At 40.0% G+C, this 19,193-nt stretch overlaps 1 long non-coding RNA gene across 3 annotated transcripts in view; it reads right to left on the reverse strand.

The window, feature by feature from the left end:
- Positions 1 to 3,477: 3,477 nt before the first annotated feature.
- Positions 3,478 to 19,193, reverse strand: part of LOC114231655 (uncharacterized) — a 31,309-nt gene continuing 15,593 nt past the window's right edge. For all 3 annotated transcript variants that reach the window (XR_003617633.2, XR_008558365.1, XR_008558364.1), the window contains 2 exons: positions 18,560 to 18,662; positions 3,478 to 3,777 (listed from right to left, as the gene is read on the reverse strand). This is a non-coding gene — a long non-coding RNA (uncharacterized LOC114231655). The remainder of the gene's footprint in view (positions 3,778 to 18,559; positions 18,663 to 19,193) is intronic.

Here is a 19,193-nt window from a genome sequence, read left to right on the forward strand (position 1 = left end):
TTAGCTATTTGGGGGCTTGCACACTTACACATGAATTTAGGCATTGGTTTTTCAACTTTGTCAAAACAATTCTGTTGGGATTTGAATTTGATTAAAATTTAAAGATTAGTTTGGGTTCTTCCCATATTTAAAATCTGTTCTAAACATCTCCACAAATTCAGGAGAGTACTAGAGGTTAGCCAACCCATAGATAAACTGTAATTAAATTATAAATTTAAATTTATTTTAGCCATGATATGTTGAAGAGAAAGGGAGGAGTGGAATCTTTTTAGTGTATAATAAATTCATGCAGTTATTTTACCAATTTGGCTAAATCATACATGTGATCTTCAATATTTCCATCATCCCAGACCTGTCAGTGAGCTGTAAACAGAGTCAGAATAATTGTATAATCAATATTTAGAAGAAAATAATTATTAAGCAGTATATGCTTATTGAACAGCTACTTTATTCTCAGCACTGAGCCCAAATGTACAATACACAGAATGTTAATTTCAGAATTGCTAGCCTATGCCACTATCAAAAAATGAAACTACCAAATCAATAAAATACACTTTTACATTTCTTTTTGTTTGTGGGCTGAGAATTTAGGGTCAAAGCAGTGTGCTTAAAAATGGATTTTTTCCCTCCTTTGATGTAGTTATGCTATGCATAGGAACTATAGTTAAATGTTTGTTTTTTGGTTTGTATTCCACTTTATGTTTTCTTTTTCCTCATCCTTATTGATCGAGGTTTTTGATTGTTTGTTTTGTCTTGAGTATGTAAAACATTAAAATGATTTCAAAACTTAATACTCTACCAAAAGTTATATACAGGAAATGTCACCCCATATCCTTTAACCTCATGCCTACCATCCTCTTCTAACAATCACATTAGTTTCTGCTTCCATCTGCTTCTTTTTGCAAAAATAAGTAAATAGATGGTTACTTGTTTCATAGACAAAAAGGAAGCATACTATATATCTCTTTAATTTTGTCACTTACCAATATATCCAAAAAATTATTCTATTTGAATTCAGAGAGACCTTCTTTGTTATTTTTTTATTGCTTAATATTACTCAATTTTATAGATAAAGCATAGCTTATTCAAATAATCTTCAATGTTAGGTATTTAAGGTGGTCCCACTAATTTGCAATTATAAGCAACACTGCAATGAATAACCTTGCACATATGTTTTTTGTGTTGTTGAAGAGCTATCTTCAGGGCAAATTCATAGGAATTGATTGCTGGTTCAAAAAGTAAACATATATGTAGTTTCTTTAGTATTTGCCAAATTTCCCTTCAAATTACATTTCTATCAGCAATGTATGGGGATCCATTGAAGGGTCATAGCATGAGAGACCAGTCAGATTGGTGATTCAGAAAGACCATTTTGTATAGCGAATGTATTACAGGGGGACAAAATTTGGTTAAAGATGCCAGAGAGAGAGAGAGAAAGAGAGAGAGAGAGAGAGAGAGAGAGAGAGAGAGAGAGAGAGAGAGCATGTGCAAGCGAGCACAGTCAAATTACAAAGCATGATTTCTAGCCATCTTACTATAGCTGGCAAAGAGTCTTAGGTTAACTCTGAATAAAGTGGTTAAAATCAGAAGTTTTCTAAACCAGAATAAGGGACATCATGTGTTGGAGGGGGATTGGGATGGTTTATTATTATACCTTTATAGACATGCAAAAGTTTATGTTATTACTAGAGGCTCAATGCATGAAATTTGTGCAAGAGTAGGCCTTCCTTCCCCCAGCTGCCAGCACCAGCTTCCCTCTGGCACCCAGGACCCGGGCTTCCCTCATAGCCTCGACTTCGTCTGGAAGGTCCTCCGGAAGGACATCTGGTCTAATTAGCATATTACATTTTTATTATTATAGATCCTATTTTTATGAAGGGCATACCAACAAAAGGGAGAAATCAAATACATTTTGAGTCAAATATAAGGTTACTAAAACTATTATTCTGATCACCAAAACACTCAAAATAACAGGTTACAATGGAAAAAGGAAAATTTCAGAATCTACATTCATTAAAGGAATCTTCCAAAAGACAACCATCTCATTGCAATGTGGACTTAAATCAACCGATCTGTCAAATGGTGTGAATTTATAATTAAGGTCAAATGTATATTCTCAAGATAAGTGGAGGATTTCAGCCATTATCCAGTTATTTGAGGAAACTAGCTTCTTTTCTTGAAAACCTTTAGTTGATCATGATAAAAACACCGAGTTTATAACTTGCAGTACCTGATAATTGCCTCACTTGCCTCTTTCATTTAGTATTTGCCAATATGACCTCAAAGTCCTTCATAAAACTCAAAAGTTAATAACATCAAAGGCTTTTCCTGAGAACTCACTGCTGCTGTTTTCACTAGTACAAGCATAGCCCACTTATCAGTTCTTCTGAAGGAGAACAAGGAGGGGGAGCTTACTGTCCTCAGAAGCTGACTGATGCTTGTAGTGTCTCCAAGGGGCAATTTGACGAAAAATAAAAATAAAAAGCGCAAATGTTTCTCATCCTGAGCACTGTAGATAATTAATCATTTCCATTTCCCAAGTAGTCAACCCTCCCTAACTCCTTTACCCTTTAATCTGCTGCAGTGTAACAGAAATGGCTGGTAGATGTCAACCCATATCACTTAGCGGAATTGCTCCTGAAGCACATATGAAAGGGAGAATTGTTACTGTACACGGTGTTAGGAAACTCTGGTTTCCTCTTTTGTTATCCAAAGTTTAATCGTTCTAAAAACCAATAGAGATAGTTATTGTTTTTATAAACGAGTACACACTTTTTCCATTAATAAGGTAACTGAGGTTTCCATTAATAAGGTAGCTGAGGCAGCGTGCCAATAAAGTTAGGGGCCAGAAATTCTTGTCCGGTGTTCTCCAAGGTCAAAACAATACATCGAAATGCTTAGCATCCAGTTTCAGGGATAACATATTAGTTGGGATGAAACTTTAAAACTGCACTTCTAATTATATAAGTTATCATTTCACAGCTGTTTTATGCACAGAGCGTTTGGACTGTTTCAAATACCTTTCTCTTTTGTGAGTTTCCAAGAATTTGTGTTGGAGGAGGGTGAAAAGAGGTTGGAATGATTTCTTGGTATTCTAGAGACCACAATAGGTGATTCCTCTGATTTTTAAAAAATATATTTTATTGATTTTTTACAGAGAGGAAGGAAGAGGGATAGAGTTAGAAACATCGATGAGAGAGAAACATCGATCAGCTGCCTCCTGCACACCCCCTACTGGGGATGTGCCCGCAACCAAGGTACATGCCCTTGACCGGAATCGAACCTGGGACCTTTCAGTCTGCAGGCCGACGCTCTATCCACTGAGCCAAACCGGTTTCGGCGATTCCTCTGATTTTATCATGCTGGGAGATTTTATCAATGGCTTGCATACCACCTACAAATAAAGAATTTACAAACATGCCTTTACTTTTTCTAAATATTATATTTTATTAGTCAATTGACTGATAATAGGTTTGAATCAGCAACTGATTGTTTGATTCACAATAGTAATTCAATTCCAACCAGAAGTTCTTTAGTAAATTCCCACTTAGATGTTCGATGACTTTACATATGACTGAATCCTGTTTCAAAGTTACAATTGGATTGGTCAATCCCCCCTAAAGCGTGAGCATCAAATGTAATATCAAATACCCCTGTGCTGCTCTACAGGTCCCAGCCCCTCTTGCAGGTAGATTGCAGCAGGGTGATTGTGCTGAAGCCAGTGGTTGGGAGTGACATTTTTCTCATCAGTCAGGGTAAGTAAAAGGGTTCATGTCTCTGTAATTCAAGAAAAGAGTAATAGATATTAGCTATTAAGTAGAATTGATTCAAAAGATGAAAAACAAAGCAATATAACATGGATTTTTGTGCTCTGCAAGATAGAATTGATATCCATGTAGAGATATTTACCTAGGAAGAAATATTTACCAATCTATAATATTTAAAAAAATCTCTGAATATAAAGGCTTTTTATTTACAGGCCACCAATGTGAGGATTTATGTAAAATGTACAGAGTTGGCTAATCCACAGAGACAGACAGTAGATTAGTGGGTTTCAGGAGATGGGGACAGGTAATGGGAAATGACTGCTAACAGATATGGGGGTTTTTATGGGGAGCATAATAAAAATGTTCTGAAATTAGATAGGTATGAAGATTGCACTACCTCGTGAATATTAAAACAAATACTACTCAGTTATACATTTTTGATGGTGAATTTCATACTATGTGAATTATATCTAAAGACAAAAAGGGAATTGAAGCACAAAATAGAAGGTGATAAATAAACAATGCAAGTTTTAAATGTCATTCTAAAATAGTTTTATGTGTAAAAATGGAAACATCCCAGTTAATATCAGATACTAAAATGCTCTCTGGGAACCACTCTAATAGTTAAGCAAGTTTTAGCAAACCCTGGATTATTTGCTATAATATTATAATCTAGCTTCACCATTGGACTTTTCAATTACCAGTATATCTGGTCTTCAAAAATGGATACTTGGAGGAAATCTGCACATCATCTATAATAATAAAGGCATAATATGCTAATTAGAACGGGAAGCTGAACAACCTTCCGGATGTCCTTCCGGACAAATTTCGTGCATCAGGCCTCTAGTATCTTATAATTGTTTATTTTTCATATAGATGTTAGTTAGTTCTCCTTTAACCTAAACTTTTTCTCCTATCCTGCCTTTCAACCATTGAGAATTGCTTTCTTAGAAAGAAAAGGATTTTGTGGTATCTTCCTTAATTTTCTCTTCTTCTTGGGATATTAAGTTTTAAAAAATGTATTTTTGCTATACAATGTTGAGCACAATCATTTCAGCTGAGATTCAAAACTCTATGAAATCTCCAGTCATTCACAATGTGAGAGGCCTCTGGCTGTGACCCTTTTATTAAACATCCTTATTATCCCTTGGGAAAAACTTAGTTCCCCTTTTCCTTTAAACCTATGGAACCTGGAGTCACAAATGGGAATTCTACCAGCAAAATGTTGTGAAAACGTAACATAACATCAAACTTGAAATATACCTCAAGAGGAAGATGGGAGCTCAGGTAGTGAATTTCACCAAATGTTCCCATTAAAAGAGACTAAGGAATTAGGAGGGCAAAAGAATAACTCAATAACTACATCTAAAACAAAATTCAGTGGTAAAGTACCCCCATGAACCCCTAAATATGAGTTTCATTTGACATTATGGTTTCTCTGCAACTGGAGCCCATGCCCCTATTGAAACATCCCTGAAGCTTCTGTAAAAGATAAATCAGAGTGCTCTGACACAGTTCCAAATGAATGGCACATAGTGAGCTTGATGGAATCATTATTTATCTGCCAAACAATTATGCTTTGAGTCTATTTTAGTGCTCGTTTCTCAAGGAATTCCCAGAACACTAGCCAACATTTTATCTCATTAATCCTTCCAATGACTTTGTGAGCAAGAAACAGAACTCAAGTTATTATCCCCATTTCACCTGCAGAAAAACTGACTCTTAAAGAAAGTGAGTGGCTTCCTGAAGGATCCCCAAACGACTCCCTCATGAGATGTTATTTCTTCTAGTACTTGTCATTCTCTGTAAGTAATTAAGGTTCCTAGGCTCAGGGACACCTCAGCAATACTTTAAAAAGCAATTTGCTTTCTTTGGCACCTAACTATTCATGAAGATGGAACTTGGATGCTCAGTGTAATGAGTCAAACTCAAACTGGACTCAGACATCTGAGAATTAAGGGGCAGCTTATATTCCTAGGCCTCTCAGGATTTCATGGCACAACACATAGACTACTAGTCAAATAGATGGATAGATAGATAGATAGATAGATAGATAGATAGATAGATAGATAGAATTTATTTAGCAAAGAGATGTTTAGGCATAGCAACACACATACTACAGTAATTGCATTTTTTTCTTTCAAGAATTACAAAAAAGGTAGGAGGATTATTTTAGGTGGGGTATGAGATGGGAGATTGGAAATGTAATAATAAGAATCTCTCTCCAAATGACAAATTTCAGGTCCTCCCCAGTGATTTAGATTCATAGCAAGATTTATGCCTGGGGCACCTTCCTCCACTAGAGAGATTGAGACAAGACCAGAGGCCATCATGAAGTCAAAGGCATGAAATAGTAATTAGCTACAAGTAGCCCAAGGAGACTTGAAAGTGCTGTCAAAGTCCAAAATTTGCAAAGCCAGCTGCAGCTTCACTTGGCTTTACGGAAGGTCATTGGAGTTACCTACCAAAAGCCTAAAGCAACTTAAAGCAAACATCTCACCGATGGGTTTGCCCTTGTGAGAGGAGGGAAAACTCCCCTTGGCCTCATCTCTTTTTTTAAACCAGAGTTTCCTCTCAATAAGAGGTAGGCTGAGGCAGATTCTGATGGATGTTGTGGGGGGGAAGGGCAGGGAAGAGGAGAAGGAGAGGGAGATAAGTCCATGAAATTGGGGTAGCATCTCCTGTGTTTAAAATAGAGAACACCTCCAAGAAGAGAGGCCCTGGCTAGACTTTATTCACTTAATAGACTTTAAGTGCCTGAGGACACAGTACAAACTTGTATCACATTATCAGACAGGCCCCCTCACGGCATCAGTGTCGGCAGAGGCTCATGAATATGTAAATACTATATGTATCTTGGAAACATGCTTGACAAGAGAATAGCTAAAATGAACTGATTCTAGTTATAAGCCCATCAGCCTGCCATTCTTTATGTTTGAACAGGCAGGCTATTGCTAGGTGACAGATCATTAAGGCTATCTACTCAGTCAGCGGAAATGAAGAAATAATTTGTTCCTAATAACCTTCAGATGACCTCCCAGGCAAAAGGGAGTCTTTAAAGTGCTGTCTCTGCCGATATATGTCAGGCGGCGCGTGGGGTTCTTCTGGCCCCACAGTCAGAGCAGGACGGCTGGTGAAACAGATTAATAAACACCTACTGACAGGGACATATCGGGAAAAGATCTCATCACCTGCCATTATCAGGTTGATGAATAATTCAGAGCCTTCCATCAGAGCTGGGAATTTCAGGCAGCACTGAGCTCTACACTCCCGGGGATGGAGAGGGGGCATGAAGTGGCTCACTGCCAGGATTAAACTTGGGTGTCAGAGTTATACTTCTGTTCCAGACTAAGCAGGCATCAAGGTGGGGGTAGGGGTGGCGGGGGGAGATAGAAAGGTATGAAAGAAAGAGTTGCCTCTTCAGAAGGTGATCAGCAAGGTTAAGGGCCAAAGAACCAGCAGGAACAGACTCCTGAGTGCTGTGAAAAGTTTGGTGCCCATGGCAGGTCCCCAGCACTTACTCATCTAGCATGGTTCTTGGTGAAGGAGGCCCAGCTTTTGTTTCCTCACCTTGCAGGTGGATTTCAGAGGAACAGATAGGTCAGTCTTTCCCATGTGCCCCTCACTCCTTGCGTATTTTAATCTTGCCCCCACTTCTACTCTCTTCCTGTCTATCAGGAAATATTTGCACCACAAATGTCATCACTGTAACAGCTTTGGGGGTGGACAGGCTTCTATGAGGAACTCAGGAGAGTCTCTATAGTCTCTACCAACTGCGTGATCCTGACCATGCAACATGAAATCTCTGGGACTCAGTTCTCCAACCTGTAAAATGGGCTTAATAAAATCTGATTCAGACAGCTATTGTGAGTTTTAAAACAAGCATGCATGGAGACATCCTAGCAGAGGCCTGGCACCAAGCAGATGAACACTTCATACTGGAGACAAATGGCTGCCTCCATCTCCCCACCTGTTTTTTTATCAAGGACAGAGCAGGAAACAGATTGCCCAGCCAAATTCGGTCATTCAAGGAGAGTTAAATAAAGGACCATTTCCACAGGTGCTGGCAGGGTTTGGCAAGCCAACAAGGGATAGCAATGTGCTCCAGGACTACTAACAGCCGGAATCCCTCAGTCCCTCTAGGCCAGTGGTTCTCAACCTTTCTAATGCCGCGACCCTTTAATACAGTTCCTCATGTTGTGGTGAGCCCCAACCATAAAATTATTTTCGTTGCTACTTCATCACTGTAAATTTGCTACTGTTAATGAATCATAATGTAAATATCTGTGTTTTCCGATGGTCTTAGGCAACCCTGCTAGCGGTTCTCAACCTGTGGGTCATAACCCACAGGTTGAGAACCGCTGCTGTGGAGCCTAAGACCATCAGAAAACACAGATATTTACATTACAATTCATTAAGAGTAGCAAAATTACAGTGATGAAGTATCAACGAAAATAATTTTATGGTTGGGGCTCACCACAACATGAGGAACTGTATCAAAGGGTCGCAGCATTAGAAAGGTTGAGAACCACTGCTCTAGGCCTTAAGGACAAAAGAGGATTTTCTGCCTGGCAGAAGCCTTCCATAAAGGGTCCCAGCCTACTGTGGTGACCTGGCAGTTTGGGAGCACAGGGCAAATATCCCCACTGCACTCTTCTCCTGCTTCCAAGCTTCTGCCAGGGACCCCCTTTCACTGAAGCCAACTGGATGCCAAGCAAAAAACCTGTTGATGGGTTCTTGAAGGTCAGCTGCCTGGGGCATAAATCAAGGTGGAGAAATGCGTAAATTGAACCAAACAGAGACAAACAGAAGAGATCCAGCATATCACCTGACTAATCTGATTGTCAGCACTTCTCCACCTATGGTGACTCTTACTGTGTGTGTGGAATGAATTCCAAACAAAGCAAAAGAAAGGGCACATCTATGCATTTCAGCAGCTTATAGACTAGATTAGTTGGGGGTGGGATAAAGAAAGAGAAAGAGTGAGAGAGAGAGGGAAGAGAGAGAGAAGAGAGAAAAATTTAATAGCATAATGGAGTCAAGAAAATTTGGGTCATCACTCAAATCATTGCAGATTCTTTACTCAGCCACTTCTTCAAATTTCTGGTTCTGTCACCCATAAAATGAAAACTTCGGACTATCTGATGTCACAGACCTTTCCTAGCATGGAATTAATGACCTAAATAAAGCATGATAAGCCCCTGAAGTAGGCATGCAAGACAAAGACTGCCATTCCTTGGAACTCAGAGTCATACAATATCTCTTCCTAAACTTGAACTTGACATAGAGCTCAGCATGCTAAAACACTTTTGATGAAATGTATACATCATTAAGTGCCTCATCATTCCATGTGTACAACCCAATTTGAACTTTACTGAACTAGAGCTGTTTCACTTTGGTTGAGAGGCAGAAGGAAAGGGTGATGTGCTTATCCTAAAGCATAAGCATAGAAAAGCCTCTGGCCAGAAAGCTAGAAAGACTACATCTTTTTGAGAGTCAGTCAGTTCTAATGAGGCAACACTTTAAATAATCTTGTTAGGTGGCTTAGAGATGAAGTCATGTTGTAAATGAAGAATACAACATGCTAGAGAAGGAAGTAAATGTTGTAAATGAAGAATACAACACGCTAGAGAAGGAAGACTTCTAATCGGTCTCAAACAGTTTTAAAGAATAAGCTTTGGTCATTTAATTCCAGAACTAATAGGTAATTCATTCATTCCCTCACTCATTCATTCATTCTTTTTTTTTTTCTTCAAAAATATTTATTGAGGACCTGTTCAACTCCAGGAAGTCTTCTGGACATATATTCATAACTTGAATTCTGGGTAAGTCTCTGAGTTTCATATGATAAATAATAGCCAGTCATGAGAGGATCAACAGAGAGAAAACCAAAGCAAAATCCCTGGAAGTCTGAGCAAATTTGGCATGTGTGATCAGTATGAAGAAGGGTGGTGTGGCTGGAGGGTGTTTTGTCCAGATAGCAAAGCCTGAGACTGCTCAGGAAGGAAGGGAACAGGCCACAGGACCTTGTGCGGTACTCAGGACTACAACTTCAGACTCCAAATAATGAGAAAAAGCACAATGCAATGGGAGTTCCAAATCTTCTTGAGTTCAGTCTTCACATGTTAATCTTGCATTCTAATTTAGCTGATGGAAACCACAAAGCAAGCACATTCAATGATACTCAGATGCCTTGGGCAAACTGTTAAGCCACAGTGAAGCTGCCCAGGATACATCTCCTCTGCTATCCTCTTTTTGTTATCCAATATATTTGCATTTCTTCCTACAGTTTTGATATGTAAAGGTCTAAAGGGCCATGTTTTGCCAACATATTCTCTTGAGGCTTTACTATAGGATGGGCAGTTCAAATTTCAAAAAAAGGACACAGCAGCTCCCTTGTTCAGGAATAGAGAAGCATCCTGAGATCTAAACTATTTACATGGACTCTTTCTTTTACATGGCCTATTTTTACCCTTGTTTTGAAATTTGAACAGAAGACCAAAATATGTTTTCTGGACCTCTAGCTTTACTCCCAAAATAAGGTTTCTCTTCTGGACACAGACAAGGGGAGGGCCAGTCTCCTTTAGACACTTGTCTGAATATGGACAAGCCTGTGTATTATTTCCAGAGAAGTTCCACTGATCATTTCTGTTCCAGTTTTGGCTATGCTTTCCTCTACGTTTCTTGTTATCTGAAAGTATCTGATATGGTTTTTTTTGTGTGTGTTTGTGTGTGTGTGTGTGTGTGTTGTTGTTGTTGTTGTTGTTGTTTGTTTTTTTGCCTCAGGGCTCTGCCATGCAATGAAAACTTTTTTCAAATGCATGCTCAGTAGCCATCACTGGTAACTTTTTCAAATGCATGCTCAGTAGCCATTGCTGCTCTAATCAAAGCAGTTACTGAAGTAAGTAGCTAAACTTGTAAGTGGCGAACAAAGACACTAAGCCAAAGAAAGCAGGGAGAGAAAAGAATAAAAGTGAAGATGATTTATAAAGAATGTCAAAAGGGAAGAGAGTGCTTTATTGTTTCTTTCTTCCTTCCCTATGCCTTTAGAGAGAATGCTGAAGAGCTTCTTACACCAAGGATTAAGATGTCCGCTAGGAAAGAAAATGACACCAGGAACAGTGTCAGGGAAAGTAAATCCTAATTAAGGTGACCATATGTTCTGGTTTGCCCGGGAAAGTCCTAGCTTCCACCTGTTCTTCTGGCATAGTTACTAACAGTGTTCTCCCTACACTTTCAGAAGAGTCCTTTTGGGATAATAAATTACATGGTGGCCCTGCCCTAACCCTGCTTCTTCTGCTGAACAGATACATGTGTCTGCATAAATTCCTCACCACTCTGGACCACTGTTTCTCTAGGGTTTGGATGGGATTTTAACTAAGGTGCTCCTTATTCTGATATTCTATGGTCCCATTAAGGATACAAGAAGAAAAGGTAGAGTTATTAAATGTATATGCTTCAAATTAAAGAGTAGCTCTTATTTCTGAGGGCCACATTTGTCTCCTAGGTTAGTACAATTGCCTTTGATTTACCTAACAGTGCTTGTTAGTGATGGTACAAAGATTACTCTATGTTGACACTACACTAAAGATCTTATTCCTAACAAAACTATTATGGTTTCTATTTTATATGAACTCATAGTCACTTAAAACCATCTTTCAAAAGTAATTCTGACTGTGGCATACAATGCTCTTCACCACAATGCACATCTAGGATCTAAGATGCTTTGAGAGAAAAAAAAGTACTTAATATATCTGTTAGGATAAGCTAAGGTATGCTGCAGTAACAAGCAACCCACATTTTACTGGCTCAAAACGTTTACTTTCCAATCATGTTACATATTTTTCGGGGTTATCTGGAGGCACTGCTTTATGCTATTCTCTTTCCATGACTTGAACTGGTGAAGCAGCCATGTGTACTGGGGCCCCAGTACATTGGTGCAAGAAAAGAAACAGTATAGCAGATTGCACACTGATTCCTTTTTTAAATTTTATTTTATTTTATTGATTTTTTACAGAGAGGAAGGGAGAGGGATAGAGAGTTAGAAACATCAATGAGAGAGAAACATTGATCAGCTGCCTCCTGCACACCCACTACTGGGGATGTACCTGCAACCAAGGTACATGCCCTTGACCGGAATTGAACGTGGGACTCTTCAGTCCACAGGCCGACACTCTATCCACCGAGCCAAACTGGTTAGGGCATGCACACTGAATCTTAAAGCTTCATCCAGAAGAGACTACAGCACATCTGTTCACATTTCATTGGCCAATTCAAGTCATATGACTACACCTAATTCCAAGAGGACAGGAAATAAAATCCTACAACAAACCAGAAAGGAGAACAGTAGGAATATTTGGTGAAAACCACTAGTGACTAACCACACAAGGTATTCATACAACAAAATATCTAAAGTCTCTCTCACAACTTTTAAATTCTCTTGAGTTCTAATTACTTTGAAGAGAAATTTCATAGAACTAGGTGTTCATTTTAATTCTATTTCTTTAATGCTTCATCTAAGGACACAAACTATTCTTAATGTACTTATGTCCCTCCTCTCTATTGGAAGGTCTTAGCTGTATCAACTATACAACTAAGAGATGACAGTTCAATGAAGGAAAAGGTGTGTTTACCTCAGGAAAGAGTGTCTTTATGACACTGATCTGCTCTGATGAATCCACTAATGTGAAATTTCTGACCCAATAGGCAGTGATTGCACAGCTCTGAGACTCCACTCATTATTCATGAAATATGTGCTGTGCAGTGTCAGTGTTCTCTCTGCCGACTCGCTGCCAAGCAATTACTCATTTCCATCACTTAGCTTTTTTATTATTATTATTTTTCAGTGGGTGTCTATATATTCAGCACACTTCAAGAAGCAAAGCGCAGTCCCAGAATGAAAATGATGCTTGTCTTGTTTGATTTTAAATAGAAAAGCACTTTCAGGTCCTTAAAAATTGATGTTGTTTTAAACTTTACAGCAAGCAAGAGGGGAAACTGGGAGCTGCCGAAATAAATGGAGAGCAATCAGGAGCTTTTCCATGGCTACACATATTTGCTATCCAAGAGCTGCTGGAGGGACTATCTTATATGTCCTGATTTATTTCTCTGACTTCCCTTTTGCCGGAGGCAGAAGTGCCCATGTGCAGTGGTCCATTACAAAGGGGCAAGCTCCAGGAAGCATGACCCCATTCTCATCACAATGTTTATTTAAGTCCTTGAAGATAGGAAGTCTAACGTAAAAGGATGACTGTCTTTTGCATCTACTGATGTAATCTGTACAGAGTATTTGTATCCCTGTAGACATCACAATTGAGGACCATTCCAATCCCAGAAGTTGTGCCAACAGAGATTTGGAAGTGATTAAAGTTTATTAAACAGAGTCCTGAGTCCTTGGCTCCAATCGTCCTGTGTGAGCAAAATCTTCTCATCCTCTGAGGTCAATCACAGTGGTGGCTCCAAGCCTTCACAGTCCCTGCATCTAACCTTTCTCCTATAAATTTGCTGCCCTAATTTAAAAGGCAGAGTATCTTGCTCCATTTCTTGAATGTGAGCTGATCTTATGACATCACTGGCCAATAGGATGTGTAGAGTGATGGCTGACAAGTTTTAAGCCTATGCATATGATTCCTTTATATGTTGCTCCTTAACCTCTCTTGCACACTTACTATCACTGTGGAATGTGCCTGGGCTAGACTGCTAAAAGATGAGAAACATGGAATGGCTCTAGGATACCCTAGTTGTCCTAATAAAGGCCAGACAGAATAGATGACTGCCAGTTGACCCTCCAGACCCAGGAGTGAGCCTAGCCAAGATTAGCAGAGACACCTAGCCAAAACCAAGCTGACCACACGTTCATAGGTAATACATGTGTATTGCTTATTATTATAAGGTTTTGTGACTGTTAAATAAGTCACATAACTGGCTCATTTTCTGTCAGGAAATTACGACTTTATTTTTTCCCCTCTCACACACTTCACTAAGATATGTTTTATTTACCATTCTATTTTCTTCAGTTCCTTTACTTTATTCCACATATTATTATTAAGTACATATCATTGTGCTGGACAATGATATGAATAACCATGTCATGGTTATTCAGGGCCTAGTAAACAAGAGAACTTTCTCATTCTAACACGACAGTTCTCAATAATTTTATCTTGACTAACTAAATGGATGGCACTAATATATGCAAGACATCCTCAAGAGCAAAGTTGGAGAGAGTTGTAAACAATTCCTGGTACAATTTGTTTTCTCTTCCCATGTCTCCTATACCCATGAAATTGTACTTGAATGCTAGTGAGTCAAAGCAGCATTAAAAAGTTTGAAACATATCAGAGATGTCACCCTGAATCATTTGCCTATTGTTATTTTAACTACCATAAGTCATAAATTACAACACACTTCACTGCTGATTGCTACATCCTGGGTTTTGATGTCCCAGAAGAGAACTGACCCAGTGAAAGGAGAATGCTGGCATCCCAACTATTAACTGTGATCCAGGCAGACTGAAAGAAGGACTCAGCGGAAGTACAAGCAACAGACTGTTGGGGGCACTCAGAAAGGCACAGCACATTCCACTGGGGCACAGAGGGAGGTTTTCCAGAAGAGTTGACATCTGATCTAAACCCAGGGTTTTGACAGAGATTAAATCACTTCATTAGTAAGAGAGGACTCTGTCTCATCTCCTCCAAATGCAGATGTCCCCCAATCCTTCTGACTGGGTTCAGTGGAGGCTGAAATTTCAATTGAGCAAAGAAGTTGCACGTCATTGCCACACCTTCCTGAGTTGTCGGGGAGGGTAACACCTCAGAACCTGGAGCTTTGAGTCCAGCTTCACTGACTGTTGTTATATCCAAAAGGATGTTCAAGAAATCAGCATCTCTCACTTGCATTTACAGACAAAATAAATACAAGTCAGGCCAGATTCTCCAGTGCTCTATCATCTGATTAACACAGAGCTGGGACAAACATGGCTTTCTTCTCCCTAATGTTCTTTCCACTTTATTGAGTGTTGGATGATCTTTAGAAGTTCATTCTTACCTTGGCTTCTGATTATGTTTTCTTGTGTGGCAGGGCTTCCAGTCTAAAGCCAGGATTTATAGACACCATCCCTTCCGCTCCTGCTTTTTGAGGCCCAAACCACAGGCGTCAAAGCTGCTCTTCACAGCCAGAGGCCTTGGGGATGCTAGAGGACTCTATTTTAAGAAAAAATCTTTTTGCATTTTCTCCTCCCATGTCTATCCCAGCAAAGTGTGATCTTTCAGCTTCACTCTGCTGCGCGATTTTCCCAGGTGGTTGCTCCATTATGTGACAGCACAAGAATGGGAAACCGCTCCCGCTAGACGTAGGTGTCACAATGACAGCAATGAAGTTCCACAGAACAGTATTGCCAACAGCAGAAGGCTTGGGAAAGTATGTTCTTTCGTGTAGTTTGAAGAGAGGGAGCTTCCCTGGCAGTTGGGGAAGGTTTATGGTGCTTTGGCTCCCTTCTAGGGCTTTTAAGGTTTAAGAGCAAAGCTGGGCCATCCTCTGCAGTGAGCAATTCTTTTGAGAAAGCTGCTGGCTTGCTGCTCGGCCCTGATAGAGACTGAATGCTTGATGATAGGGTGCAATCCAGAGACTTACAGAATGTCTTGTTAGCAGTGTGTCATTCCACAAAGCAGTGCTTCTGACCAGGGACTTCAGGAGCAGTGTGAGTCTGATACACTGAGCCTTAAAATTGGGCGGCACAGCAGAGCTCCATCCTCCAGTGGAAATGCTACACTTGAGACTCTCCATGAGCACATGGCTCAGATTTTCATGGTCCCTACCTTTGCTACATTCCTTCCTTCCTCTCAACCTACCCCTAAGGATTCAGTGGCAGTTCCCTATGACTAGCTGACCAAGAAAGAAAAAAAAAATCTAGGCTTGCTTTATAGATGGATTGTTCTGCGTGATAAGCTGGCAGTATCTTAAAGTAGATGATTATCATACCACAGCCTCGCTTAGGGGTGGCCCGAAACACCGTGGTGAGAGGATATCCTGCCAGCAGGCAGAACTTTTCGGCAGTGCACCTGCTTATTCATTTTTGCCTGGAAGGAGAGAGAGCATGCTAGGGAACTATATCAATTCAAGGTTAGTGACTAACGGTTTGGTTGGATGGTCAGGGACTTGGAGGAAGACCAGTTACAAGTTGATGGCAATGAGCTCAAGGGAGACATCTATGGGTAGATCTCTCAAAATAGGCAAAATATGAAAGAGAAGCTTAATAATCAGGGGGGCCAGATGACCTAGTCTGTGGCTGTTGGTCAGCCTCTTCTCTGAGCTACCCCTGTCCTTGCCCATGAGGCTAATTAGTAAGCACAGTGGCTATGTCAGCAGGATGGAGGTTATGCATGGAATCAGCAACATGAACTTCCACTCATCAAAGCTGCTCCAGGCCCGCCTCCCAGTGCTGGCTGTGCACCCACAGAGGCAGTAGCTACACAGAGACAGTTTTCTATGGACATCTCCATAAGCTTCCCTTTTGTTGTCCTAATTTGGTGGTAGGATATGCGGGCTTCTTATATTTCTCTTCAAGTTATGACTTCAGGAGCTTGCCAAAAAGATGAATTGATAATTCTTTCTCAGATATTTCAACTTTCACTTCCAGATCTTCACTTCCCCAGCACAGGGCTATATTTGTATAAGGTCTAATTTCCATAACAAATCCTCTACTCCCACAATATTCATGGGGGCATTGCTTCCTTGACTGAACCTGTGCTGGTAAAAGGAATTAGAGGCTGGGCATGTAGACTGTGCATTTCATCTAATTGAGGCCCATTAGGATTATTAGCTTCTCAGGACATGACCTGTATGTGTAGCTTGTCCCTAGTATGGAAGGTGAGGAGTAGCATAGAGTGGGATTTCTTTGCATAGAAAGAAAGAAAAGACTGGAAGGAAATACCCCAAATCCAAAGTAATATTGAGAACTTTCTTTTGGTGGTGAGACTATGTAAGATTTATGTTTTCCTCTTTTCTACTACAATATAATTTCTATTTTTCATAATAAATATACTTAACCTATTACTTAATTAGTGAAAAAAATAATAAACTTTGTTTTAAATAAAATCAGGGAATTTAAAAAATATAGATAACTTTGTGATTTGTATACACAGATTAGAGCATAATGCAAAATCCATTTTTTAATAGAATTGAGTTAATCAGTTTGCACCCAGTGTATGTCCATTATGAGGTTACTAGTTCCAAAAATCCTCTGGCTTTCAGTACCTCAAACAGTAAGTAAGACTAAATGGGTGTGCTAGTAAGGCTCCTTCGGCCACAAGAAGAGGCTTTTAAGGCTCAATGCATGGTGGCTCATTGTGAGAACACATGAGACATTAAAATTCCTGGAATTTTAAATTGCCCCAAACTTAAAGAGGCACAGAGCCTGGGCCTGAATTGAGATTCATATGGCTCTGAAACAACTCTTGGGAACTTGGGAGAAAGTTATGGTCTTTACTAAATACTTTGCTAATAATGATTCAGTTTCTTCTGTTCTTCTTCTCCTCCACCTCCTCCTCTTCCTCCTCCTCCTCCTCCTTCTTCTAATCCTCTCTTGAGGATATTTTTCCCATTGATTTTTAGAGAGAGTGGAGAGATAGAAACATGGATGTGAGAGAGACACATCAATCGGTTGCCTCCCGCACACCCCTGACCAGGGCCGGGCAGGAGCCTGCAACCCAGTTATGTGCCCTTGACCCAAATCGAACCTGGGACTCTTCACTCTATCTCGCAAGCCAACACTCTATCCACTGAGCCAAAATGGCTAGGGTTGATTTAGCTTCTTATGCCTGTCATTGTGTGTGTGCGATTGCTAATAAAGAAAATTAGATGACTCATAAGCAAAAATGAAAAATCTATCTCATTCTTTGTATAAGTGTATTATCTTATAGGCAATGGGAAGCTGCAGTGGAGTTTGAAGCAGGAATGTAAACTGTTGAAGTCTGAGGTTGAAGTTAATATAAAACACCCTAGAAACGGGGTGAAAGTAGGAAAGTTGGAAGCAGAGAAGCCAACTAGGACATGTGTAGCAATCTAGGCAAGAAATAATACTGAACAGACTCAAGAAACCAGCAAGAAAAAACAAAAATTGTGTTGGAGAAACTAATAAAAGTATCACACTAGCATAGTTAGAAACCTATTTGTTTAACTTGAATAAAAAGCCACATTTTTATAGACAAAGAACAACAACAACAAAAATTTATCTTGCTTTTAGCCAAATATGATGTGGGATTTACAATCCTAATGATTTGTTTTGTTTTGTTTTTAAGCAACAGCCATCTATTTGGCTCATGTATCTGTAGATCAACTGCACTGTTCTGGTCTGAGCTGCCTTGCATGTTTTCTGCTGGGTTTTCTCATGAATCTGTGGTGGGCTGGCAGGTCAGCTGGGTGATCTTAGATGACCTCATTCACATGTGTGTGTAGTGGTTGGCAGGTTGGCATCCTGGGCAATAAAGGCAACTGGGCCACATGTCTCTAAACATTGAACAGGCTAGTCCAGGCTTCTTCACAAGGTGGCCGATACAGGGTTTCAAAATGAACAAGAGAAGGCAAGCCCCAATGCACAAACACTATTCAAGTTTCTGCTTGCATTGTGTTTGCTAATATCTCACTGGTTAATAAGAGATTTCTTCCTATATGTCTGAAAGAGCAACCTGTGATTGCAACATCTGGATGGGGAAAAATAATGATTACCATAGACTAGGTTGTGCTGCTGTAACAAGTAACCCCAAATTCTCAGTGGCTTAAAACCACACATCACTCACATTACATGTCCACCAATGGTCAGATGAGGGCACTGTTCCATAGCATTCTGGCTCTGGTGTCAGGCTTAGACAGCAGCCACCCTCTGCCACCATTTATCTTCCACTGTGTAGAAGGAAAGAGAAAGTGGCCAATCATATACCAGCTTTTAGAGTGTGTTTAAAAATTTCACTTCATGACACTTTATTGGCCAGAGTAAATCAAATGGCCCCACCCAATTTCCAGGGAGTAGAGTAGTGCAATCTTACCACATGCCCAGTTAGAATCAAACATCCTTCTGTGGACAATGCTAATGTCTACCCCATTGGTCATGGCTTCATCATTAGCAGTGTTATCTTGGCTGCCTTGAATCTCATGAACTACCCAGAGATCAGGAAGCATGTTCCAAAGTGAGACCCCCACCTGCAGCAGCAAGATTTGGTGCTATTAATTCTCACAAGCTAGTTAGGAACTCCTAAGGTCTTAGCTATTTATACACCCAAGACATTTCCTGACAGATTATGGATGTGCAGTACAGGAATCGTCTTAGTAGAATTTCCGTTCTGGTTTCTATCTTGTCAGGAATGTTCCCTGCAGTCTACCTAGGGCCTCCCAAGCCATGCCCAGAGCTTGTTCTCCCCTTCTGCCCTGCTGTGC

The sequence above is a fragment of the Eptesicus fuscus genome, chromosome 15 (assembly GCF_027574615.1).
Source record: "Eptesicus fuscus isolate TK198812 chromosome 15, DD_ASM_mEF_20220401, whole genome shotgun sequence".
Classification (NCBI taxonomy): Eukaryota; Metazoa; Chordata; class Mammalia; order Chiroptera; family Vespertilionidae; genus Eptesicus; species Eptesicus fuscus.